This window comes from Malaclemys terrapin, chromosome 12 (genome assembly GCF_027887155.1).
Source record: "Malaclemys terrapin pileata isolate rMalTer1 chromosome 12, rMalTer1.hap1, whole genome shotgun sequence".
Lineage (NCBI taxonomy): Eukaryota > Metazoa > Chordata > Testudines > Emydidae > Malaclemys > Malaclemys terrapin.
The window spans coordinates 5,814,225-5,841,267 of NC_071516.1; the positions used below are offsets into that span (position 1 = coordinate 5,814,225).

General features: G+C 45.6%; 1 protein-coding gene across 2 annotated transcripts in view; it reads left to right on the plus strand.

The window, feature by feature from the left end:
- The window catches only part of MYT1 (myelin transcription factor 1), a 110,465-nt gene that overhangs the window by 19,127 nt on the left and 64,295 nt on the right, over positions 1–27,043 (plus strand). The window contains exon 2 of one of the 2 annotated variants that reach the window (XM_054044951.1): positions 19,158–19,258. The gene's annotated coding sequence lies outside the window, so the exon portion shown is untranslated. Of the gene's footprint in view, positions 1–19,157; positions 19,259–27,043 lie in introns of those variants that run through there. The other variant, XM_054044952.1, reaches the window with a different exon arrangement.

A 27,043-nucleotide genomic window follows, 5' to 3' on the forward strand; every position in this document is an offset into this window, starting at 1 on the left:
CAAGAAGCACAGTCTCATGGTGCTGGCCACGTCCCCAGGAGTCCAAGACATGCTGGTCTTCCTAAATTGTCCCTCAAAATCTATCGGCAGGGAATTCTCCTGCTGTGTCGACATATTGGCTCCACAGAGGCTTTTGATTTGGTATGAAAAGTAATTATTATCGCGGTGCTGTTTAGCAGTTGTTTTTTACTATGCTGGTAAGGTTAAAAGAAATAATAATAATATAAGAGAGACTCAGCCAGAGTAACTGCCTGCAACGTGCTATTTGCATTTTTAAGGAAATACTTCTTTGAGACAGCTTGGGTGAAAGGTCAGTATTTGCATATAAATGGAAAAGAAAGTGTATGAGGCTGGAAGTTACAGCTATATTATTTTCTCAGCAGTGAGCTGCTCTTTGGGAGATTAAGGGACAGGGCTTGTATTTGGCTTTTATTGAATAGAAAAGTTACCACGAAAGCCAAATTAGAACAAAATAATGAGGTAAATGTGCAAGAATAAAGAAGCAACATCCCATTACTCCCTTCCCAGACACACTCATGCGCAAACAAGCGTGTAACACATACACAGGTAGTGTACAAATGCCCTGACAGACACCAAGAGGAACCACACGTGCAAAAGGGTATTGGAGGGCAAAGCAGGTTACAAGTAGGGACTGTTATGTTTTCCTATACCTGGCAGTAGAAGGTATGTTGCGAATAATTGTCTGAAAATGTTAAGCCAGTAGTTTCAATTTTGTTCATGCTCAGATCTGTGCAGTTGGTAATTATCAATGTGCTTATAGAAGGTTCCCGTGTTTGTGGTCAAAAGGGACAGATGGGAAATCTAAGCCGCTTTTTGTTGCTCCCAGGTTACTAGGCTAATGCACGAGGTAGAGCCTAGGCAGCAGGACTAGGTGTTACCTAGAAAGCAGCGAAAGGTTAAAACCAAATGTCACTATTGTTGATCTCTCGTTGTCCCACAGAACATAGAGAAGGTCTCTAGGGATGTGGGGAAAAAATTAACTGGTAGGTTTAATATTCCTTCTTTGTACTCTTCATCTAGGCAGTCCTCTCCTAGGGCACCAACAATGGTATCTGGGCCCCGCTTGCCTATAAACCTGTTTAAATGGAGGTGCTAGTGGAGAAATCATACCAAAAATGTGCTATTTGGAAACAAATTTTAAACAGGGCAGCCAGTTAATTTCTCTCTCGGGTTGCGTTAGATTTCCACTTTAAGCCCCCGGTTCAGCAAGAACTTTAGCATGTGCATAACTCTTACCCTATAGCATTCGATGTGGCTACTCTCCTGAGTAAAATTAAGCATGCGTTTAACTGTTTGCAGGTTTGGGAGCTTACTTAGCCAAGCCCAGTACCATCCACTGTAGAATAGTAGATTTGCTGTTCCTGAGCCCCACCTGAAACTTCTGCAACTTATATTTTCCTGTTCTTTGGCTTTTCGCCCCCTCCTCAGAAGGTAGAAGACCAGCGTCACCGTTTGAGAACCACAGAACCAGGAGCAAGAAAAAAAATGCTGAAATACCAAAATTCTATTCACTGGGCAAAATGGTCTCTGTTTTTTTTTAATCAACATATTTGAGAGAATGACACATACATAGAACTGCTGCCATGTGCATGAAACATTTGTTCCCCCCCCTCCCTTGAAGAATGTGTGAGTGACGTGAACATCAGTGCGTGGAAAGAGAAAGATGTGGGTTTGAACCTTTCATAGCCTTTTTTTAAGGGATTTCTGTCACACTCAGAAAAAGGTGTTGTCTAGTTAACTGTTCAAGAACCTTGGACCCTAAATATCCTTGCTAATGAGCGGGGTCTATAGCTTCATTTCTTGTTTTGATATTGTGGGAGCATTTAGGACTCCATTCTGCTACGTGGTGTGTAAAGACAGCACAAAAAAACGGCCCCTGCCCCCAAAGTCTTATGCTTCAAGTGTAAGACAAGAGACAACAGATCTATACAGACAGCCCGGAGGAGTACCAGGACACAGTGAGACAAGATTGGTCAGCATTACAGGCAGTGACCTCAGCACACCCCTGGCCTATTCGTTGTCAAGATTTTTGTAGGTATCATGGCAGAGGCGACGGATTCTTCCTAAAAGTGGGGGCAGGCATGGGGGCCCTGCTCCCCAGCCAAGCTGGAAGCCAGAGCCAGGCTGGGGAGCCCGATCCTTTCCACCTGCCCGGGGTAGGGGGGCCCGAGAGCAGCCCCAGCTTGTGTCCCTGTCCCCAGACCCCGCCCCCCCCCGACCAGCGCAGGAGGGTCCGCAGCTCCCCTGGCTCCCTGGGCCGCTGTTACCTGGGCTGGGATCCAGCTTCTGGCCTGGCCGGGGTGTGGGACTTTGAGGGGGAAGAGGCAGACCAGGGGGCTGGCCCCATGGCGAAAAGTGGACAGGCCAGACCCGTCCACTTTCAAAAGCGGGAGGGCCATGGCCCCTCGCCCCCGTTCCATCAGCCGTGCATCATGGCAAAGGAGGATTTGAAGGAGGACAATTGGGATGTTTATGGGGAGCTCCTCCTAAGTGTCAGGAGAAGAATAGGAGAAAATACAAAGGTGTTTGTTTAAAAATGTAACCAGTTGGCTATGAAGGTATATTCCATTGTCTGATCAGAGGCAGGAGTCAACATCTCAGTAGTGAATAGAGAGAAGTAGCGTGAGGACAGGCCATGAAGGGCTTTGAAAGAAGATACTTAGCTTATGTTTGATGTGATAGAGAAAGGGGGGCCTGTGGAGGGATGCAAAGAAAGGGGTGATGTGGTCAAAGTGATAAGCTAGGAAAACAATCTTTGCAGCAGCCTTCTGAATGGATTCGAGTGGTGAGAGTTGGAATTTGTCAAGACCAGGGAGAAGGATGGTGTGGTAGCTGAGATGAGTCTGTGTGGATGGCTCGGAAAGGCTGTGTCTAGAGATGTCATACAGAAAGACTCAGCCTAGAAATCAGGATCTGAGAGAGGTCTGAGTAGAAGATGGTGCCCAGGTACAGGCCGGAGTGACGGGGGGATGACAGTGTTGTTCACTGTGATTAGGGCAGGGCTTGGGGGCGGGGGAATTAGAAGCTGGTTTAGGCCATGTTGAATTTAAGGTGATGGCTAGGCATTCATGAGATCTCAAAGTAACTGAATGGAGGACAACAGGGTGATGCCTCTGGCGCTAACGGAACAGCTGCATCCTGGTAGCAACAAACTCGTCTCTTTCCCTTGACACGGCCAGCTAGAAACCCTTGTGTTCCTCTCTCTATCCTCTCACCCTGGTGCCTGCAGAGCTGAACTGGATTATACCCAGCTGTCAGCAGTAAACACCTCTGAGCCATACTTCTGCGGAGCTGATTGCTTAGTTGATAGCAACGCAAGCTACACTGGGAGCATACGTTCAATGCAGAGAGAGTAAAAAGATCAGACCCTACTGAAATCGCAAACCTTTCCTTCCCATGGGGAAGAGGGAAGGAAGATATTCACAGATGTCACCAGCTTTGAATCCCCGGAAAAGTCTGAGCATGGGGTTATGTGGTGGGTTACCATAACACTATTTCACCTGTGGAGGAACACGCTCAAAACTTAAGGCCACGAGTGAAATGATTTTGTGTCTCACCTTGATCCTTAATGGGCATTTGACTATGACCCAGTTTTGCATAATTCACCAAGGGCATAGGAGATGCTGGGTATGAAGTAGCGGGGAGGGTAAGGATAGTACTCAGGTGCATTGGCAGGCTGCATAAGGGCCCAGGACTATGGTGGCAAGATGTGTCAGATCAGGTATAATGTACACTGACCGAGCTGGGAGAGTCAGTGCCCAGGACGGAGGTGCTTTGGTGTAGAGGTTTGGGGTGGGGAGGTTGTCCCATGACCTCTGAACTATGTTTCTTGTAAGCGGTGTCTGTATTTCTTGTCAACATGAAAGTCATTTGCCTAATTGCTTTCAATTAGATTTATTGGTCAATAAATAAATAAACAAAAGGTTTTGGGATGTGTCACAAATATTGTGAGCTTGTATCTAAATGGCAGCTGTGCATCGTGGGGAAGTGCCCGTACACATGGCTGTCCACTGGTAATGTGTACTGGAGAGCCATGCTGTGAGGGCATTCCCAGAAGCACAGGTGAGCCCCAACCAACCTGAAACTTCTGAGTTTGAGTTTCACACACAGTGCTCCACACCCCAAACACCAGCATGGGCTGGGGACCTGTATTCTGGGAGAGTGGGGAACTGCCTGGGAGGGGAGGAGTTCAGGCCCCAAACTGGGGCTTGCATTTACAGAGCATGAGCTTTTAGAGCTACAACTTCTTCTGGTTCGTCCCCACCTGGCCACTGGAGAAAGGGGCAGTACCTCACTCACAGAAAGAGATGAAGGATTGTCTCACAGTTAAGGCTCTGATCTGGGTCCATTGCCCAGCTCAGCTACAGACTCTTTGTGTGATCTTAGGCAAATCACTTAATCTCTCTGTGCCTCAGTCCCCCAGTCTGTAAAATGGGGATGATGATCCCTTCCTTTCTCCCGCCCATTTTCTGTCTTGTCTATTTAGACTGTCGGCTCCTTGGGGCTTTCCTAGGCGTACAAAGAGCTACCAAGACTCAGCTTCTCCTAAACAATTGCCTAGGCTCCTCTCTAGACAGGCCAAAGATGATGAACACATGGAAGAATCACCAGCAATCTAGAACCACTGGCACTTCCATCTATACATCTCACTCTAATCTATTTCTTAAATCATATTTACTGATAAAGTAAGAGATCTGTAGCTATTACATGGCTGTTTAACTTCAATTAGTGTTTTAATGATTGGTCGTTAACCGGGCAATATATAGTTAGCATCCTGTATAAAATCTTAAATTAAATGCAGGTTTGGGAAGCTAAATTCCAAACACTGGGCACTGCTTTTCTGCAGCACACGGGATGATATTCACATTGGATGGGAAATATTGTGGAGCTTGAAAGGGGGTTAAACCTACATTCGCTGAGCCATGAATGGGAAGAATGGCTAAGGTAGTCTGGAACAGCCATCTCTGTTGATTTTGAAACCAACAGAGGTTTTAATTCAGCTCCCTTGAAAAAGCACCCTGATGCAGAGCGGCTTTGCTACCGCATTCTTGAAGGCTAAACTGATACATGCACTCACAATGTATCAATTCAAGCAAATCTGTGTTCCCTGCGTGTGGGGATTAAGCAGGAGCATGGAGAAATGTAGTCACATTTCAGGCTGGGTTTCATTGTGCTACGCCCTGTCGACTGTATAAGAGGGGTTCAATTGTGCAGTTAGGATCCAACAGACAGCAGCCTTCAATCAGTGATGAAAGGATCATTAGTGATGCCTGCAGGAGCAAAAGCCCTCACTACACCAAGGCTTTGACCACACAGGAAAACAAATTCTGGTTAATAATGTTCTCCAGGTAGCTGGATCTTACGCTGCTGAGAACCAGCCTCTACCTGGTTGTAAAGGGCAGTGAGGAGAAGCCCTGTTGCTGTCATTTGTGGCAATCTTTTCACAACATTTAATGCATCACTTTATAAAATAGTAGGAAGGTGCATTAATAATTCGAGGGTTTTCAAAAAAAAATCTGCATTTGGTTAATTGCAAAGAAAACAACCAGAACTGCTCTTAGGAATCCCACCTTCATGCAGTGCGTGTGTATGCAGTTTATTACACAAATAAAGGAATCACCCACCACTGTAATGCAGCTGCCTCTGGTGCGGAGTACAATAGCGGGTGGTGGTTTTTGGTGGTTGGTTTGTTTTGTTTTTTGAAACAGGGCACAGCAACCATGTCTGCATGACATTGCTGGAGGGATTTGAGTAAGTACATTGTCATTAAATGCAAAATGACTCCCTCTCCTTCATGCCCCTTACCAAAGAACAGTGTTCAGAGCACCTCTATGGTAGACTCTGGGAACCTTTCCATAAAGGGCACACAGGCTGCACGTAAAAAAAAGGCCTAATCCAGAGCCCATTGACATGAAAGGAAAGGCTACTGCTGAGTTCAGTGGACTCTGTATCAGGCTCTAAGTGCAGCAAACAAAAGTAATATGCTGCTTAGAGAGTTTTTTACACACAAAATGAGGTTCAGTTTCTCTTGAGACATACCTAGCCCACCCCCATTTTATGAGTTCCCCAACGTAGCCTTCATAGTGCTTCTTGATCAGCTTTGGGAAGGAGGCCTTAATTCACCTCACTCCAGCTTCCGATCCTTGGCCATGCCCTGATGTGTGTAGTATAAGAATACAGCCTGAATTTTCCAGACTGAGGTGTGACTGGCTTGGCTGAAGCATTAAAGAAACCCTCAGAACATTCCAAGCCATGCAACCATAGGGCTTCCCTTTGCCACAACAGCATCCTTGAATAGCCAGCGGGAAAAATCTCATCCTCTTCCTTCATTTTATTTTTTTTCTTGTGTCTGTGGGAATAAAAGAAGCTTGATGCAGACTTAAAAAACAAAAAAGGTAACCTGGTGCCAATGCTGTGGTGCTATAAAGTACTGGTTGTCCCTGTGCTGAATGTAGTTGGGCAGGGTGTCATTAGTTGCACATGGAATTGCAGGCTTGCTGATCTTACCCCTGGATTCAGCAGGAAGAGCTCTCATTTTGAAAAGGTTTTCCTTCCACTCCCGTTTCTTTTCTGGTTTTCCTTCCACTCCCATTTCTTTTCTGGATGCTCGTTGAGTTTTTTTACGGTACTGATGACAATATATCAGCAAGGAGAGACATGGTAACTGGGAGTCAGGAACGCCTGATTTCTAAACCGGTGACTGACTCTCTCTGTGGTCTTGGTCAAGTCGCTTAAACTTCCTGCCTCCCTTTCCACAACTGTAAATAGTGGGAGGGGGCAGAGACTTGTCAGATGCTACGGTGATGGGTGGCAGTATAAAATCCTAGGCTAGATGGATGATACTTATCTACCTCACAGGACATTGCACTTTACTTTGACATAAAATGTGTAGAAGTAGCAGTAACCCTTTGCCTTTAAGGAGTTGTCTTAAACACTCGATCATTTATTAAACCACCAGACACATTTAGCCCATGTATACAGTGACTTAAAATCATGCCTTGAAGAAAGGCTGTAATGTAATTTGCTTTATAACGGTGCCTTACAACATTTCCCCCTTAATGTATTACTAATGCCTTTTATAACACCCTTAAAAGGAAGCTCCGTTTCCAGAGGGGCTGCTACACATATTTGGAAGTAAAGCCTTTCATTGTGATTGGTATTGCCAAGCCTGTATGGGGTGGCCATCTTGTTTTTAAAAACAAAGCAAACCCCCCCTCCCCCAAAAGTGTGATATAATTTGTGACTCAGGCAACGTGGACACTTGATGCCCTGCGAGGGATCCCATCCTGCTCGGTTAGTTGAACAAGCTTAAAATATGTTGTTGTGGACTAATCAAACCTTTTTCATTTTGAAACATGGAAACTTTTTAATGCTTGCTGTGTCTATGGGAGCTTCCCCAGTGCAGATAGGTACAGAGGGGGTAAATGGGACTAGGACTTTGCCATATGCTTCCACGCAAGGAGCAGAGGGGATTCTGGAGCTTTCACTTGAGGAGCTGACCCCCAGTGTAAATGCGGAGCAATTCCGTTGAAGTTGGTGGAGTTGGACTGGCGTAGAACCGGTGTGCAGTCTTGCCAACTCTTGTGACTTTTTATCGGGGACTCATATTGGCTTTCCTCAAAGCCTCAGCTCCTGGAGTCATGTGAACATATGAGACTCTTGACTGTCATTTAAAAAATAGTAAGTTTCTCGACCTTGTTGGTTGTAGAGAAAAGGTTGAAAATGTAACCTGAGTCTGTTCCAAAGTTTCAAAAATCAGAAGGCAAATAAGAAGCAGCTCCTGTTTTATTCTTTGGCTTAAAAATCCCACTCTCATGAGTCTGGGGAGCGTCCAACTATCATTTTGTGAATGCTTAGGGCTGCACTGAGTATGGGTGAGCAAAGCAACAGGTCTTTGTAATGCAAGGGATGAATAGTTGACCCAGGTGCACTCCACACCAGATTGGGGGTGTTGTGTGACTGTCTGGATGGAGTCCAGAGCCACCTCATCCCTCTCTGCACTGGTTGGCAGCCCTTGAGGGGAGCTGAGGGAATGCATCCTACATCTCCAAAGAGGAGGTGAAAGGGAGGATGCTTCACCTAGTGACCAGGGAGGCATTTTCCAATTGCCACACTGTACAGTAACTCCTCACTTAACGTTGTAGTTATGTTCCTGAAAAATGTGACTTTAAGTGAAATGATGTTAAGTGAATCCAATTTACCCATAAGAATTAATGTAAATGGGGGGGGGGGTTAGGTTCCAGGGAAATTTTTTCACCAGACAAAAAACGTATACTGTGTATATATATACACACAGTATAAGTTTTAACAAACAATTTAATACTGTACACAGCAATGATGATTATGAAGCGTGGTTGAGGTGGTGAAGTCAGAGGGTGGGATATTTCCCAGGGAATGCCTTACTGCTAAATGATGAACTAGCACTCGGCTGAGCCCTCAAGAGTTAACCCATTGTTGTTAACGTAGTCTCACACTCTACAAGGCAGCACAAATGGAGGGAGGGGAGACAGCGTGGCAGACAGACACACACCCTGTGTGAGAGAGAGAGAGATGTGCATTGCCCCTTTAAGTACACGGACCCCACTCTAAGTACATTGTCTTTAAAAAAAATCAGGAAGTTGAGACAGCAGCTAGGGCCAGCAAGCTCCCTCCATCCTGAGCCCTGTCCTGTCCCCACCCTGCTCTATGGCGATGGGGTAAGCAGGGGGCAGGAGAAGGGGGAGAGGGGGACACCCTGACATTAGCCCCCCTCGTCCCCGTTTCCCCTCCCCCAGCAAGCAGGAGGCTCAGGGAGCAGCTCCAAGGCAGAGGGCAGAAGCAGCACATGGCAGTGGGGGGAGGGACAGCTGAACTGCCGGCAATTGGTAGCGCAGGGAACTTAGGGGAGCGGGGAGCTGATAGGGGACTACCCGTCCACCCTGGTTCCATGTCCCCACCAGCTAGCTGCAATGGGCTGCTCTTCCTGCAAGCAGTGGACAAAGCAGGCGGCTGCCAAACAACGTTAGAAGGGAGCATTGCGCAACTTTAAACGAGCATGTTCCCTAATTGATCAGCAACGTAACAACGAAACAACGTTATCCAGGATGACTTTAAGTGAGGAGTTATTGTATATAGCTCTGCAACACACAAACACATCACAGCGTCTCCGCTTCTGAAAGCCTGAATGGAACCCTCCAGCAAGTTGTACACTGTCTTTGGTAGTATACTCTGATAACCATTGAAGTGTGGGGCATAGAGAGAGGAATGCACTGCCAGTGCCCGCGTCTTCTCCGTGTTAGTGACATGCGCTAGAACAGGCTGATGAACCTACTGGGATGCACCTGGTTTCCCAGTGGGTGCCTGAATTTTGCAGGGTGTGGCCAAGATCCCATGTATCTACCCAAGGTTCCCAGCTGTTTCCATGAATCTGGAACCAGTTTTGACTCTCTAAGAATGCTCCAAGCCAGGCAAGGTTTGTTTAATTTGGTTTCCATTGCAAGTGTGTTGCACTGCTCAAAACTGGGCTGACTAGGTGCTGTAAATTAGGGAGCTACAAATCCTTGCTGTCTCATTTGTTCTCTCAACTTGTTAAGCGTGTTAAGGCTTCGGGGGGTTATGTAGATCCAGACAGAGATTAGAAGAGCTAGCGAGATTGGGAGGAAAAGTGGAGCCATGATGCCACAGCAAAACAGAAGTGTTTTTTTGGCACGATGCAGTATTTTGTGGGATCACAGGGTACGTATTTTTATAAAATAGAGAGGAGCCCAAGCTGTGAAGTGGGGGTCAAGATCAGAACTTCTTCAAAGTCTTTTGGAGGTGCCAAGATCCAGGGTTTGAAAATGAGCCCGTGCCGGAAGGAAAACACCGATTGTGGTGATGCATACTGCTCCTAAGGGAACACAAGGAGAACCCCGCCCTACACGATAGATGACCTAAGGAAGCACAAAGCAGGGATGGGGAAATTAGTCCGATGAGTGGCAGATAAGAATCTGGATATTATGCAGTTTCCCACATCCGCTGTCTGGCAATGATGCTAAGTACCCACAAGAGCCACTGATTTCATTTGGAATTGTGTGAACTCAGCACCTCTCCAGATCAGTCCTTAAATGAGTTGGGTAATGTGTCAGATCATTTCTCAGTGGGCAATTCCATACATCCCAGAATCTCTATGCCACTTGGCAATTAACTTCTTCAGCTCAGCACTTTCTGCTTCCCCAGGGAGACGTGTGCTATAAAAATCAACCCGGCCTTAGTCCATTTTGAACTAGAAACTCAATGTAGGGTTGCATGGAGTTCTCTGCACAGCTTTTCAACATGCTTGGTTCACTGCAGCCTAGACTATTTGCTTATTGCTTATTTTTTTTTTCTAAAATGCTGAATGAAATAAAATACCTTCTTGTATCTTTTCGAGGGGAAGTTTTACTGTTTAACTTTCAGGGACATCTCAGGGAACTGGATTAGCTGATGAATTCCTGAGTGAAACTTATTCTGTATTTTATTTAACAGAAACACCCCAAAACATGTCTATGGCCATGGTTCAAAATACTGTAGGCCAAATTCTGCCCTTGGCTACGCATGCACAACACTGCCTGTTAAACACTCCAAGTAGGGTCACAGCAGTGGGTTGGACCATGATGGAATAATGCTGGGTTTTTAAAAAAATAAGGGGGATTCCATCTGACTTAAAAGCAACTTGATAGAGTTCAGAGCTGCTGTAAAGTAGGAGGAAGGTCACAAGGCACAGACATTGAATCTGATTCCCACTCAGCCTCGTCTCAGACAATCTCTGGAGCTCATAGTCCTGCAGAGTGCAAACAGCTGCCTCTCCTCTGGGGTGGTCTGGGAAATTTGCTAGGTGTAGGAGGGACCTCCTTCCACACCTTGCAACTGTAGCCACGTGAGCTGTGATTCTGCTGAATCCAGGGTTTGGGGGTGAGGAGGGTGGAAGCTGCTGCCGTCTGGGGAGTATGCATGTCAGCAGTAGGGATACAGGAAATACGATTAATGTGTTAACAAGGTTATCCCAGCTAACTAAATTCAGGACGGGGAGATGAGGGCTGGAGTGTAGTGAGCTCATTGTGACAAGCAGCTCTCCGACAAAACCTTTCTGGCTGTCAGGGTGTCTGTGTTTTCCTAACACACATTGCCCCTTCCCTTCCCTGCTACTGTTCGATCACATGGCATGGCCAAGAGTATAAGGAGGTGAAGATAGGGTCACCTGTATGTGTCAATAACTGGCCAATGGACGTGGAATTGTGGCATCAGGTGGTCAGATTTACCCAGGCAGTTGCCTAGGGTGACAGCTGTGTCATTCCTACCCTACAACTTGGACACATGTGAACAAAGCAGGCCCGTTGAGGGTGGGAGCTATGCTTTTTCCTCCTTAAGGACGTCTGACTCTTATAAAGTCTGAGGCTTTTTGCAAACCCCGCAAGCCACGTATAGGGGTTGCAAAGACATCTTGAGTCCATGAACCTTTTTTTTTTCTGTAATTTAAGACCATTTTCCCCAAGAGTGATTGTTAGTTTAAAACATGTATTTGTGGTTTAAAGGGAAATCTGAGTCAGGTGGAGAAGGACACACAGCTCCTCTGAGATAGGCTGGGACATTTGGGTGCCCTGTATATGGTGTATGACCCGCATTTAGTTTTCATTTACTTTTGCCTTTGTTTTCATATATCCATCCCTCTCCCTCCACTGTCCCACAGTGTCTTGTCCACTTGCTGCTCCATTTTCACCCCACTTATGCCATCTCTCTTTCTTTGCTCCTCTTTTCATAGAATCATAGGACTGGAAAGAACCTCGAGAGGTCATCTGGTCCAGTCCCCTGCACTCATGGCAGGACTAAGTATTATCTAGACCATCCCTGACAGGTGTTTGTCTAACCTGCTCTTAAAAATCTCCAATGATGGAGATTCTACAGCCTCCCTAAGCAATTTATTCCAGTGCTTCACTACCCTGACAGTTAGGAAGTTTTTCCTAATATCCAAACTACACCGCCCTTGCTGCAATTTAAGCCCATTGCTCCTTGTCCTATCCTCAGAGGTTAAGAGAAAAAAAAATTCTCCCTCCTCCTTGTAACAACCTTTTACGTACTTGAAAACTGTTATCATGTCCCCCCTCAGTCTTCTCTTTTCCAGACTAAACAAACCCAATCTTTTCAATTTTCCCTCATAGGTCATATTTTCTAGATCTTTAATCATTTTTGTCACTCTTCTCTGGATTCTCTCCAATTTGTCCACATCCTTCCTGAAATGTGGCACCCAGAACTGGACACAATACTTCAGTTGAGGCCTAATCAGCGCAGAGTAGAGCGGAAGAATTACTTCTCGTGTCTTGCTTACAACACTCGTGCTAATACATCCCAGAATGATGTTCACTTTTTTTACAACAGCGTTACACTGTTGACTCATATTTAGCTTGTGATCCACTATGATCCCCAGATCCATTTCCGTAGTACGCCTTCCTAGGCAGTCATTTCCCATTTTGTATGTGTGCTACTGATTGTTCCTTCCTAAGTGGAGTACTTTGCATTTGTCCCTGTTGAATTTAATCCTATTTACTTCAGACCATTTCTCCAGTTTGTCCAGATCATTTTGAATTTTAATCCTGTCCTCCAAAGCACTTGCAACCCTGCCCAGCTTGGTATCATCCGCAAACTTTATAAGTGTACTCTTTATGCTATTATCTAAATCACTGATGAAGATACTGAACAGAACCAGACCCAGAACTGATCCCTGCGGGACACCACTCTTATGCCCTTCCAGCATGACTGTGAACCACTGATAACTACTCTCTGGGAATGGTTTTCCAAACAGTTTTGCACCCACCATATAGTAGCTCCATCTAGGTTGCATTTCCCTAGTTTGTTTATGAGAAGATCATGTGAGACAGTATCACAAGCTTTACTAAAGTCAAGATATACCACGTCTGCAGCTTCCCCCCCATCCACAAGGCTTGTTACCCTGTCAAAGAAAGCTATCAGGTTGGTTTGACACGATATGTTTTTGATAAATCCATGCTGACTGTCACTTATCACCTTATTATTGTCTAGATGTTTGCAAATTAATTGCTTAATTATTTGCTCCATTATCTTTCTGGGTACAGAAGATAATCTGACTGGTCTGTAATTCCCCGGGTTGTCCTTATTTCCTTTTTTATAGATGGGTAGTAGATTTGTCCTTTTCCAGTTTTCTGGAATCTCTCCCGTCTTCCATGACTTTTCAAAGATAATCGCTAAGGGCTCAGATATTTCCTCAGTCAGCTCCTTGAGTATTTTAAGATGCATTTCATCAGGCCCTGGTGACTTCAAGACATCTAATTTGTCTAAGTAATTTTTAACTTGTTCTTTCCCTATTTTAGCATCTTCTGATCCTACCTCATTTTTACTGGTATTCACTATGTTAGACATCCAATCACCACCAACCTTCTTGGTGAAAACCAAAACAAAGTCATTAAGCACCTCTGCCATTTCCACATTTTCTGTTATTATTCCCCCCGCCCGCATTGAGTAACGGGTCTACCCTGTCCTTGGTCTTCCTCTTGCTTCTAATGTATTTGTAGAATGTTTTCTTGTCACCCTTTATGTCTATAGCTCGTTTGATCGTGGTTGATTTCATGGTTTCTGCAAAACAGACTGTGATCTTAATAACTCCTGTTTAACTTTTGACCCCCATGCTAGTCTGAGGGCTTCTAATTGAAATGAAGCAGCTTCTCTCATCACTCATTAATGTTCTGAATCCAAATTTTGGAATGAAATCTCTAACTTGGGGGTTTCTGAGGAGTCATTGATGCAAAACCAGAAAAATAACCTAACAAAAGTCATATTTAGCACAAATAGTGGAAAGGTCGCCTTATGGTTACTAATCTTAGGTCCCATTGGTCGCCGTTACCATAGTATGTGAGCACCTCACAACCCTTAATGTCACAACACCCCTGGGAGCCAGGGCAGTGCTGTTATCCCCATTGCACAGGTGGGGAACTAAGGCTCAGAGAGGCTGTGACTTGCCCATGGTCAGACAGGAAGCCTGTGGAAGAGCAGAGAACTGAACACAGGATTCTGGAGTCCCTACCTAGTGCCCGAACCACTGGTCTGCCTTTCATCTCGCAATGGCTAAGGGACCAAACTGAGACTCGAGAGCCCTGGTTTCAAATCCTAGCTCTGCTACAAACTCCCTGTGTGACTTTGAGCAAACAGTTTAATCTCTCAGCGCCTTAATTCCCCTGTGTGTAAAATAGGGAACATGATCCTTTTTCTCTCATGCTTTTCTGTTTTGTCTATCCAGACTATAACCTCTTCCAGCAGGGAGTAAAATTTACCTTGTGTATGTGCAGCACCTGGCACAATGGGGCCCAATCTCAGTTCGGACTTCTAGGAGCTACTGTAATAATCAGGGTGACTTTCAGAGACACAAATGGGAATTAGATGACCAACTCCCATTGACTTGCAGTAGAGGATTGGCACCAACTGTCCCCGGTGTCACTTAACCTCTCCTCCAGTAATAGACATAACCAAGCCTAGAGAACATGGAAATGCACCGTGGCAATAGCAAATGCAACATATCCCATTAGCTCTTCCCCAGGCTGTAAACACCTAGTGACGATTGAACTCAAGTACGGAGTGGAGGGCTTCCCCGCCTGGCACATTTCCTCCTTTTAATCTGTAGGTTTCTTCTTTTGTAATTCCTCTTACGTTGGTGGAAGATAAATGGAGCAAGGCTTGGGAAAAGGGCAGTAAATTATTCAGCATGAAATACCATAGGGAACCACCGTTAAAGATTCAAGGGGAAGGATCGTAGCAGAATCGCCCAAAGCAACCACAGTTTGGCAAGGTAAGCTGTGACATTCAGGGCCCTGAGGCCAAAATCTGGGGGCATCCCTTCTGATCTGATTATGACAAGGTGTAGCTGAATACAGAGGAAGGAAGGCAGCCTAAGAAACTGATGCTGCAGCTCGCACATAGGAGCAGATCCTCCGGTGGCGTGAATGGGTGTAGATCCATCGATTTCAATGGAGCGACTTCAGTTTACACCAGTTGGAGTCGTGGCCCCCAGAATCTATGGGTCTATCTACACTTCAGGCCGGAGATGTAAATTGAGCTAAAGCTGTGATCCGGTTAGTGCGCTAAAAACAGAGTGGTGGAGGGCTAGCGGCCCCGCATACATACCTAGTGTCTCGGATGCTACATATTGGGGACAATTAGCCCCTCCCACCACTCATCCTGCCGCAGTGACACTCTGGTTTCAGCGCTCTAGCATGATTGGAGCTAGTGCAGGTATGTCTCCAGGAGCTGGAATTTACATTTCCAGCTCGAAGTGTAGACATACCCAAAGTTAGAATAGATGAAGGAAAAACATCCAAGAAATTGCCCCTCTTACTCAGGTTTCAGGTACCCTCTGGTATTTTTCCAAGTTAAAATGCATACAATAATAATAACTAGTTCTTACATAGCACTTTTCATCCATAGAACTTTAAGGAAAAGAAGTAACAATCCCCATTTAACAGACAAGGGAAGTGAGGTGCCCACGGTCATGTAGCAGAGCCAGGCATAGAACTGAGATCAAGTGCATCCCAGTCCCATCCATGGGGCTACCTGCTTTTCTTTAGAAAGGTCTCAGACCTTCAAGTTCAGAAACCATGGGTGTGCGAAGCCCAAATGTAATGGAACATGGTAAAATGCCTTTTATTATTATTATTTTTTTGTATTGGGGAAGGGCAGGCGAAGGGTTGTTTCACTGAGTCTATAACAGCATTACAAAAAATGCTGCTGCTGTCAACAAACGGAACAGGAAGTTGAATTGTGCTGTTTGTGGTATAGTGCCCTTTGTGCATTTGATCCTTGCTTTTATCTCTGGATCTTTGATACTGGGTGTTCTGGAATAATTACACACTCCCTTTTCCCAGTGGACTTGATGCTTCTAATAGTATGGTTCTATCACTGCTTTCCTGCCCAGTCCAGTGTTGGCTATGAGATCACTCTGGAGGGCATTACAAGTGCAGGTTATGACTCCAATAGTAGCAGCTCTTGCAACTCAGGATTGAGAAGAACTGGTAATGACTGCGCCAGGACTGGACTAGCAAAGCAATAGCAGGTCCAGACTGAGGTTTAGTGGCAGGGTTGTGAAGCGGGCCTGAGCCAAGGATGGATTATGGGCACTGCAGGCCCGAACCGGGAGATATGGCATGGCACAGCCATGTGTGGGGAAGGTTTACATGGAGCTGTACTGTCTCCGCCTCTAGTCAGTGCTGTGAGTCCCTTATAAGAACCAAATCCACTCTAAAATGGGGGTGAAACAAGGAGCAAGCGAAGGGACTAAGCTACCTGGAAATGGGGGGGCAGAATGGTGGCCAGCACAGGTGGACTGGGCTGGTGAATGGGGAGAAGTCTCATGAAGCCCCTTCCTGCTCGAGTCCTAACATGCAGGGGACATAGATGTGCCAGCCTGAGTAAAGCGGGGGGGGGGGACCTCGGCTTGGGTAGGAGTGAGGCCAACAGGCCTTCCTGGGGAAGTGGCGGAACAGGGGGCAGGGCCATGATTCAGGGGCGGGAGGCCCCCCCAATTCTAGGGAGTGCAGTGCTTCTGGGTGAGGGGGTACGTCGGCAGGGGTTGGGCCATGGGTTCCCCTCTTCCAGCATGCCAGCAAGTGCCAGGAGGCTGATGCTAGGTGGGTGTAGGGTGACCAGGTGTCCTGATTTTATAGGGACAGTCCCGATTTTTGTTTTTTTTTCTTATATAGGCTCCTAGTATCCCCCACCCCCTGTTCCAATTTTTTACACTTGCTGTCTGGTCACCCTAGATGGGTGTGGGAAGATATCTTTCTCCCAAAGGCGATGCAAGACTCAATAGTGAGTCTGGTCCTCCCCTATTCAAGCAGGAGGCTGCCAGCCAGCCTCCCATCAGCCGGTGGGCTCGGTCCTCCCTCGCTCCAAAGTGGCTGTGTCTGCAGAAGCCTTCCCTTTGAAAGCCCTGGTTTTGTATTTTTAGCGTGGGTTGGTTTAATGACCCGCTCCCGAAGTGCTGGTCTTGTAAAAGACAGTTGTCATGGAAACCTGGGGTGAGAATAGGGACGCCACATGGCTCTTTGCATTGTCCAGTGGATGGGCTCGTTCTCTGCTCAGATGTGTGAATGTTTGTGAAGGATTAAAATTCAACGGAATCCGTGTCAATGGGGAAAGGGATTGGCAGCAGGAGCTCAAAGACCATAGAGAGGAAATCAGAGGTTCAGCCGTACCACAGACCCTTTGGTGTGTTTTGTCAGCAGCCCCACCCTGGAAGGCATCATTACATTTCCCAGGCTGATGTGGGAAGTACCATCTCCCGTCCTTAAAGCTGGTCTGCACAAGTGGAATTCACCACTGATGAGATGAGTAGGAGCAGAGTTCTCTTTACCTAGGTTATAAAATCTTTGAGGCAAGGACCATCTTTTTGTTCGGTGTTTGTACAGCACCTGGCACAATGGGCTCCTGTTCCTGACTGGGGTCTCCTGGTGCGGCTGCAATAGAAATAATAGTACATGTAATTCCGCAGCTCGTCTCCTCTAATTGGTACGAATGGGTGAACTGCAAATGCTCGGTTTTGCATTTGAGTTTAAATAAGCCAAATTTTCTCTTAAGAGCCTCTGGCCTGCGAGAAGGGGCTGCTCTCTCATGCGACTGGTTTATCTCCTGTGCTTTTTAGCAGAGTTGGTTGAAAACTTCTGAATTTGAATCACCCCACATCCACTAAAAATCCGGGTCATTTTTTTTGCCAAACCTTTGGCGAAAAATGTGCTTATTTTCAGACCTGCCCTACTTTTGATCACTTGAAATGCTGTGAGAATATTCCCCTGGAGTTGTGTGGATTGGTCCCAGCTTGGAAGCTACAGCAGAACAGTACCAAAAATCCCCCCAAATCCTGGAAACATAAAGGCTAAATTTCAGAACAGTCAAAGTTTAATCCAAGTTTGGCTCCAGGCTCAGGGCTGGGAGTTCTTATATTTCTGGACCTGACGGACCATTCTTAGGACCATATCTTGATGTCCTTACTCAGTCTTCATTCGTGCCAAACTCCCTTTGACTTCAATGAGCATTTTACCAGATTAAGAAGTTAGGGTTGATCTCCCATGGGTTTCACTGTGGAAAGGGATGGTGGACTCTGGGCCAGCAAATCTCCATGAGGACCCCCTTGCAGACCATCACCTTCCGCTGCCCCACTGGGGGACAGGTTGCCCCTGTGCTGTAAAAGAAGGCCCCAGGGCCTACCCACAAACCCAACATCTCTTCCCGTATCCTTAGAAACCAAGGCCATCTGCCTGGAGGCTCTGTGCCTCTGGCATGCATCAAGGCCGCCGCTCCAGCACTGCCGGTGACCGCCCCCTGGTGTTGGCTCCCAGTTGTGGTGGGCTCGATGGTAAGGATCAGACATTCCCAGGCCATATTATCTCTTCTGACCAAGCTCCACAGGGCCTATGTATCCACCCAATCTCCACCCTCTCCCCTGGCACAGACACCAGGCCCACCAAAGTCTCTGTGGATTCAGAGGGTGGAGGGCTGAGCCATGTGACAGCAACAAACCTAACAAGAAACCTTCAAGTTATTAAGAGGTGGGCCTACTGTGTATAATGAAACGTGTCACCAGGGAATAGCAGCATGTAAAACACCATTTCCAACATCCTCTTTGCCCAACAACCCAGCACAAGGAAAATTATTTGGTGGTGGTAAACATAATTTGTTTTTTTCCAGTCATCATCCTGTCTTTGTGCTTGGGCGGCAAAATGCTGAGGCAATTGTAGTAGGCTGGTTTACAGTTCTCTAGCTGTTTGTTGGTTCTCTCCCTCTACCAAGTGTCAAGCTGTAGTCACTGGGAAGGAAATTCTGCTTTGCCGGTTCTGGGAGGTCGTTCCTACTGTCGAGTGCCAAGAGGATGCAAGTAGTGTCTTGGTGCTAGAAGCCAGTAGCGTGTAAGCCCTTAGGGGAGGAGCCATCTTTATGTTCTGTGTATGTACAGCACCAAGCACATTGGGGTCCCAGTCCAGTGACTGGGCTCCAAGGTGCTACCACCGTACAAACAATAACTACGATTCCTCTTTCTCAGTCCTGATGGCTCTGCTGAAGTGGCGTGGCCAGTGGCCACAGGACTGGTTTTGTTTCCTGACACTGTATTTCTCTTAACCCTTCAGAAAATGAGTTCCGGGGCGAGCTGCTGAATCAAAGGTGGACACGTGGAGAAAAGCTCAGCAGTTGTGAGACAGCAAAAAGCCTACACAGCAGACACATCAAGGTGAGCAGGCAGGGCAACCTTGCCAGAGCCTAGCAGCAAAGCAGTCTAGAAGTCCTATTCCCCCTGCTTTGTGGGACTGTAGACTGCACCATTAGAGAATCGTATTACCTGACCTTCCCTGCAGCATAAAAAGATGAAATACACACACCCTGCACAAAGGCCCATGCACTGTTTCAGGCTCTATGGAGGCTGTGGGTTCTACTGATGCAGACAAAACCCAAAGTGAATTGTCTCCAAAGCAAGAATTAGCAGAAATGCCTACCCATCATGAATCCCAGACACCAGGTATAAAAGGAGAGCGGGCCTCCAGCTGTAAAATTTGGATCCAGATCCATGTCTGGAATTTTTTCAATCCTTTCCTTTCCCACGACCCGTCGTTCGGGTACGCTTGTGTCTGGAGATCTGGGTAAGGCCCATCTCTGATTAAAAAGGCTCTTTCTCTAAGACACAGGCTCCTTGGAAGAAGCCCCTTGTACACCAGGTGAAACCTCAAAGCTTTAGAAGGAGATAAATGGGTCATTCATTCATGAACCCAGCCTGTTAGACGTATGAGGGAGAGGAAAGCAACTCTGATGTTCTCAACACAGCAGCTCTTTTAGGGAAAAGTGTCGCAGCTGTGACCTTGTGAAACACTGTCAAAACTCATGGCCGATTCGAAAGCTTTAATTCAACATAAAACTGGGCTGCTCGCTATACAAATGACACTTCCTGCTTTCTCTTTGGCCCTACCAAGAATTGTCTTGATAACAAAACATCGTCATGTGATGGACTATCAGTCCATTCGAATAGCTGAGAAATTCCCCTGTAACTGATGTTCATGTATTTCTCCCAAATCGAAAATTAAACCTATCTGCAGAAAAACCTTCTCTGCTTAGCAAATTGTGAGCTAATGGCTAGTGCTGTCCAGAATGCTCATGCCCTGGGAAAGCACAGTAAGCAGATGTTGCTATATTTAAAACGGGTTCATTATGACTTTGATTCTGGACCTGCCAGATAAGCACTTTCTTTGGATTTAATAAGACTATTGTGTGTGACTAAAACAAGGATTAAAAAAAATTATTCCTAATAATATTTAGCATTCAGCATTTGCAAAGCAAATATTCACTGACTGTCACAACACCCTAGTTGTGGTGTGTTGTTTATCCCCATTTTGCCAATGGGGAAAGCGAGGCAGAAAGGTGAAGGGATTTGCCCACAGCCGCAGGATAAATCTTAGCACTAGGATTAGGACTCAGGAGTTTGACTGATGACTGACAACTGGTAGATATCTTAAAAATACAACCCCACAACTTCAAAAGTTCACAGGCAAGTCAGGAAGTGGTCATGATAGGATTAATGGGTTTACCCAGAGTATTATGGAATGGAGTCATTTTACTTCCTGCTTCGTCATTTGTGAGGGTTGAGCACCCACCTCTCTTCCCCATCCTTCCTGTGATGCAGTCAAATAAAGCAGCAAGTTTGCAGCCTGCAATCCTGAGAGTGGATTTATTTGTTGTTGCACGGAGCAGTCCCTTAAGGACTGCATGTGCTCGCCTGCCCATGTCCATGAACAGTTACATTGTGTGTGTGCAGAGGTTGGGCCTGGACACACACACGCGCACACTTGTGCAAATTTGGACCTGATCCCGCAAGCCTCTACTTATTGGACCAATCCTTGCATGGGTAAGAACTGCTCCCCTAAGCAACAGTTTGCAGGGTCTGGTCTTATATTATTAAATCTAAGATAACCTTTACTAAAAGGATTGCCGGCTTTTCAGACAGCTTTGCCCTATATATCACACCTCTGAAGTCAGGTTAGGAACACTTTTAAAGATGTAGCTCTGCACATCAATGCAATGAAGTATCCATAGACTGTTACGCAGCTATGTAAACCTTATGGAAGCCCAGCAGGAGATCGTCGTTTGGACTCGGATAAAGTGTTTAGATTTCATGTCTGTGTTTATGCAGATACATAAAATATAAACATCTCTTTTTTATGAGGTTCGGTTGTGATTTGCAGTCCGTAGAACGGTGCAGCGGAGAAGGACAATGTGGTGTGTGGTGGATTTTTACAGGTTTGAAATGAGCTATCAGAAGAGGGATGGGTAGAGTTACTCTTTCAACAGACCCAGCTGAGCCCATCCGTCTGGAAACCACAGTTCATAATTGTCCTGGGCCCTGGCACTGCATAGGGAAAAGAATCTCTCTCCTTCTCCCCTTCCCCACCTCTGAATTCTTTTACGATCTTGAATGCCAGGTGAACAGACAATTTAATAGCAGGACGTTTGTGTGGATGAAGGCTGGTAGAGATTACATGACTAGGCCCATCAGAACCCATGCCTTGGCATAACCTCCTGGCACTAAACCTGGTGGCAATTTAGGGGAGGGACATGCAGCAGCATTGTGACAATTTCCTGAGCTTGTACTACATGGGTGGTGGTGGTGGGGGGACCTTATGAAAATGCCAGCTTATTACAGAGCTTGAAAACAATGGTGTTGAAGAACTGCAGTTTCCCTTTTAAGGATGAGAGAATTGTTTGTACATCCTAAACCACTCAGAGCTCTGGGAGGATGAAGTGTTTGGATTGCATGTTGTAGCACTTTCAGTAGGAAACTCTATGTAAACCTAAGCTACCGCATAAGAAATTACCTTGGCCTAGTGCCTAAATGTCAGCCCTGTGCATGCAGATGATACAGCTCTGGCTATGTCAGATGTGATGCCATGTAGCAGCTTTTCTGGTCTGTTTCCCCCATGCTCTGCTCTTGCTACAAAGCATTAGCACTTGGTAAATGTTTCATTTGTGCCGTAAGTTTTAGCAAATGAAAACTGACAGTACAGCTTCATTAGGATGTTTATTATCCAGCTGTAATTTTTAATTTTGGGGGTTGGTATGAGCTGCAATCTTACACATAAAGATGTCAAGGAGAAATCCTCCCAAGACTTGAAGCCGGAGAAATCCACGCGGGGTGTCCTTTCTCTAAAGCAGCGAGGGAGCAAAAAGCAACCGCTAGTTTATTCAGCTGTGATGGGGATTCACAATGGGTGGAATGTCAGGAGGATTTAAATCAAGCAGCAGGGAGGACCCTAAAGGGGAAGAAGAGGGAGGGGGGAACCAACCTCTGAGTGTGGTTACAAAATAACAGCTGGGAGCTACAGGGCTGATGTGCAGGCTTCAAGATACATTCTGCTTTTTAAAAGTAGAGGGGGCTTTAAGCTAATTTCCCTCCCCCCTTTTTTTTCCCTTTTAATTAACAGCTACAGCAGGCCCATGGTGCCAAAGTCATTATCATTTCATGGAATGTTTGCTGGAAAAATACTTTTGGGGGAGTGGGAAGGGAGGTTCTAGAGTCTGATCTTTAAACTTTTGGTTGATGTAATGTCATTGGGCCACCTTCTGATTTCACTTGGACCAGGTGTAACTGCATTGAAGTGAAAGGAGTGATCCCTGGTGTGAGGGTGGGGAGGAAAAAAGTGAAATCAGAATTGGGTCCCTTGAGCCTTATCCTGGTGGTTGCACACTTGTTCCAAGGGACATTGTTGATTTCCGGATGCAAAGCTAATTCCCCAGCAGGGCAGATAACTGAATCTCTAGCTATCCCTATTCTAGTTGACTCACACTGACAACATCAGGAGGCAGAAACTAAGGGCTTGATGGTGCCTGGTGCTGAGTTCCCCCAAGAGCTCTTCCTGCCAGATGCTGCGTGTGTTAGTTACCTGCACGGCCAAGCTCGCTCCCCTCCATTCAACCTACTTCTGGGGACAGGCCCAGAGCTTCAAATGAACATGTGCCTCTCTTGGAGGGGGCGTGTGCTGGCCTGGGGCCCTGTGATAGTGCTACCTCTTGGGGCGTGGGGGACATGTACACACGATAGCGCCGGCTGCTTTTGAAGGAGCAGGCGATACGTTAGTAAAGCTTAATGAAGCTGCCAGTTAAACCGTCCCCCCTGTCTAGCAATGTTTTGCAACCAATAAATTATCTTAGCCCAATCGTAATGACATATGTAATTTAAAAGCGTCAATCTATTAACCACTTGTGTGGGTTGATCAGTGCTTTAATCTTCTAAGGGCTCTGCTGGAGGATGTGGCACTTATGTGAGAAAGCGGCCTGGCTCTCTCCTTCCTAAATAGGATCTGGGCTGGCTTACCAAGGGCTGGATTGTAGCCTGGGGATGGAGTGGCGGGCAAGCTGCATCACCCTAGCAGGCGCTGTGCCTGGGACGCACCCCTGGGAAGCACAGCTTCTCCAGAGCGCCCCTGTCCAGGTGGAGACGTGGGGAATACCACATTGCTTACTGCGGAGATGCAGCTCTCTCCTCTCTAGACTGTTCCACTGCTCAACCTGGGGGAGTGAAGGGACTTGCCCACCCCACCCACGTGCTTAGGGAGGCACAGTGGGGAACAGCAGCTGCACTGAAGACCTGAGATATGTAACACCTGATCGGGTGGCACTACTTACTCCCTCTTGCTCCCCTCCACAGCTGGGTTAACGTTGGGTGTAATATTACTGCCTCCTCTTTGAGGGAACTGCCAAATGGCCTTTTGGGGTAGGAACGGGGGAAGAACTGAAAACATCGGACCAAGAATCATTATTCAGTCCATTTTGCTGGAGAAACATGATGTTTCTTGTATCGTTTTCCTTATTAGCTTTTGCTAGGCTGGTTTCACTTTTGTTTTGTTTTTTAAAACTAAAGTGAAAACTTCCTTTTCTGTCTGTAGATGAGACCTAGATTCTTGTCAATGGAATTGGTATATACCTACAAATGAACACTCATGGAAACTCTCTTTTGTTTTTTGCTTTTTCTTTCCATTTAAAATCAATATTCCATTCAGAATCCCCACTCCTCTTTGTCGAAACGAATGCTTTCTACGTAGGTTTATTTCTTCCAAGCTCTGCAGTGCTCTTGAATATACATAAAGTATTAACGCTGACCTTGGGGAATTTCAGCATGGCCCTTAATGATATATTTGCATAGAGCTGTCAAAACGACAACAGGGGCTCCACCCGATGAGGGGTTGAGAGGTGTACAAAGGCAGACTCACGTGCGTGTCTTAAAGAACAAGAGATGGAGCATGAGCTTAAACAAGTTCAAATCGTGTTTAATACTTGCGTTAGCACCAACAAACATTTGGTGGTTGTTTCATTGGAACATAAATGTGGGTGTTTAAAAAAAAAAAAGAAAAAGAAAAAACCATACATATTTCATCAAATTAGTGCTATAATAATAATGATACAATATAGATCTGAAGCTTAGAGTAGTGTTTTAATTATTATACTCACGTAGTACTAATGTGTGTGTTTGTTTACTATCATTTTCGATTCGTGCCTTACTCAAGCAAAACTCCCATAGAAGTTTATCTGAGTAAGGGCCTCGTGGTTTGGCCCTATAGTATTAAGATGTTATTAACATTATTCAGCTTAGGGAAGGGCCAAGGGGCCCCAACCCACATCAGGGGTTCGTTGTTCTAGGAAGGGGAAACAGAGGTGAAGTGACTTACTCAAGGTTACACAGCCAGTCAGTCAATGGCAGAGTTTGGGAGAGAGCCCAGGTTTCTTTGACATCGAGTCCCAGTACCCTATCCACAAGGCTGTACTGTCACAAAGCACTGGGATAGGAAATCCACTAGGGACTTTGCTACTGGTGTTTATTTTACATGGAAGTTGCTCGTATATTATGGTAATAGATGGCCCTATAAAATTCTAAGGTAGGTAGCTAGTTCTATAGTGTCCTTGTGTATTATGAATACGCTATTGAGCTCATGTACTATGGGGTTAGCATTCTGTAGTTCTTTAGTGTAGTGCAGTATTCAGATCATCAAAGCCGTGTTACATTATTACAGAGATCCAGGATAAAAGATTGTTGCGGTGCAGGGAAATGCCGAGAGGTTTTCATAGAGGGGCAAGGGAGATAGTTCTGTTTTTTCAGCCTAAGTTAAAATAATAATAATACAAATCTGGGTAGCTTTCCAACCGGGTTATTATGAACACTAGTGAGAAACCAAATGGAAAGTCCCTGTCAGTCTCCAGGACTGCCAACATGCTCTATGTGACCTGAAATTTCATGTTAAAATGATCTGTCTAGAAGACTTCTCACTGATGAGGCAAAAACTAAAGGACAGTGGTTTCGTATAAGCCTCATGCATGTGAGCCTGACATCACTGAGATCTCAGGATGTTCACAGTTGGCACTGTCAGCTTAAGCCACCAGAGAAAGGTATAATGGGGCTCAAAGGAGAACGCTTCCTTGTATTTTTGCACCTTGCTGGGAAATGTCACCCAAGAAAAAAACGGTTTATTTTCTAGTCTAATGATCTTTAAAAACCTGACAGATGTTTGTGTTTGCATGACTCTCATTCCACGCTGCTTTATGGGCTCCGGGTATGGGCAGAACCTTATTTCAGACAGGCCCACCATTTCAAAAGCGCATGCCTGTGCGTGCATGTCTTCCAGAACTATTAGCCTCCATCTGAGCGTGCTATTGGAAATCCATCAAATTAGGAGGGCAGTGTGCCATATAGAGGCTCTCCCCTTTCAGCACTCCACCAACAGGCCCCCTGATAATCCAGTAACCATTTAAAGGGGCTTTCGTGCGCTCAGGAGAAAGGCACATGCCATGCGGCTATGTCTCCTTCCCCTACAGACATTAAATCTCACGTGTGTTGCATCCCCAGTGTAAAGCAGAGGAATACATCAAGCTCATGCTTGTAAGCTAGAATTGGAAGTCAGAAGGTGATGTTTTTATCTGACTCGAGCAGAGAGAAACCAATGATATGAAAAATACTTGTGGGTTTTACAGATGGAGAAGAGAGCAAGAGAATTCTCTTTCCAAGCCAATGCTAGCACTGACAAGAGCTGGGTGAAATTTGTAAGACGTCTTTTTTTTTTTTTTCCCCACCAAAAAATGCATATTCAGATTGACCAAAGCATTTCACCAAGTCGCCAAATTGTTTTTTTGGGGGAAAAAGGGCACGGGAGGGGGGAATTAAAAATTTCAAAAAAGAGTCGAAATTTTTTATTTTGACTGTTTCTAAGTGAAATTTTTGTTATTTCCATTCCAAATGCCCTTTTTGTTTTGAATTTTCCATCATTTGAAAGTAAAACCCCTCAAACTAAACGGTTCATTTTGAATGGAATATTTTGTTGGACTTTTTGACTGTCGTTTTGCAAATAAAATAGTCATTGTGAGTTAACCCACAGTTACTTTTTGTTCCGTTATTTTTGGTGCAGCTACTGCACAAAAAAATCTGTTACTTGCACAATTCCAGTGCTCCCCTAGGATTTGAAACCATGTTACTCCACAATAGTATGTGTCTAATGTAAAATATTGGGCTAGAATGTACAGAATTTAGAAAGTTTTTAATTCCACTTGACAAAACATGTTAAATTGGTAGGTAGTTGAAATATGGGATTGTTAATGCAAGCCACGCCCTAACTCATTACTGCCCCCAATGCCCACAGCAAATCTTATTAAAGAGCTCAAAAAGTCTATTTATCCTATTTTGATGAGTTCCCCAGTGCTGTAGCCATGTGAAGCTCTTATCAAGAAATAGAGGGTCTTATCCATGGGAAAATGTAAAAAGGATACATTGCAAAGCCAGCTGATCCAGCCAGCCCATATAACACTTCCTCATTCCAGTACTTGCAGCACCAGCAGGTCAAACTGCCAATATCCCTCTGCCTTTTCCACTTGTGGTCATGTGATGGTCCGTCCAAGCTCTAAACAGTTGTTTCTTGTAGTAGCTGCAAAAAGCAGTGGTGCCAATGATGCTGACCTGTATGTGGGCAGGAAAGCTGGGTGGCTTGCCAAA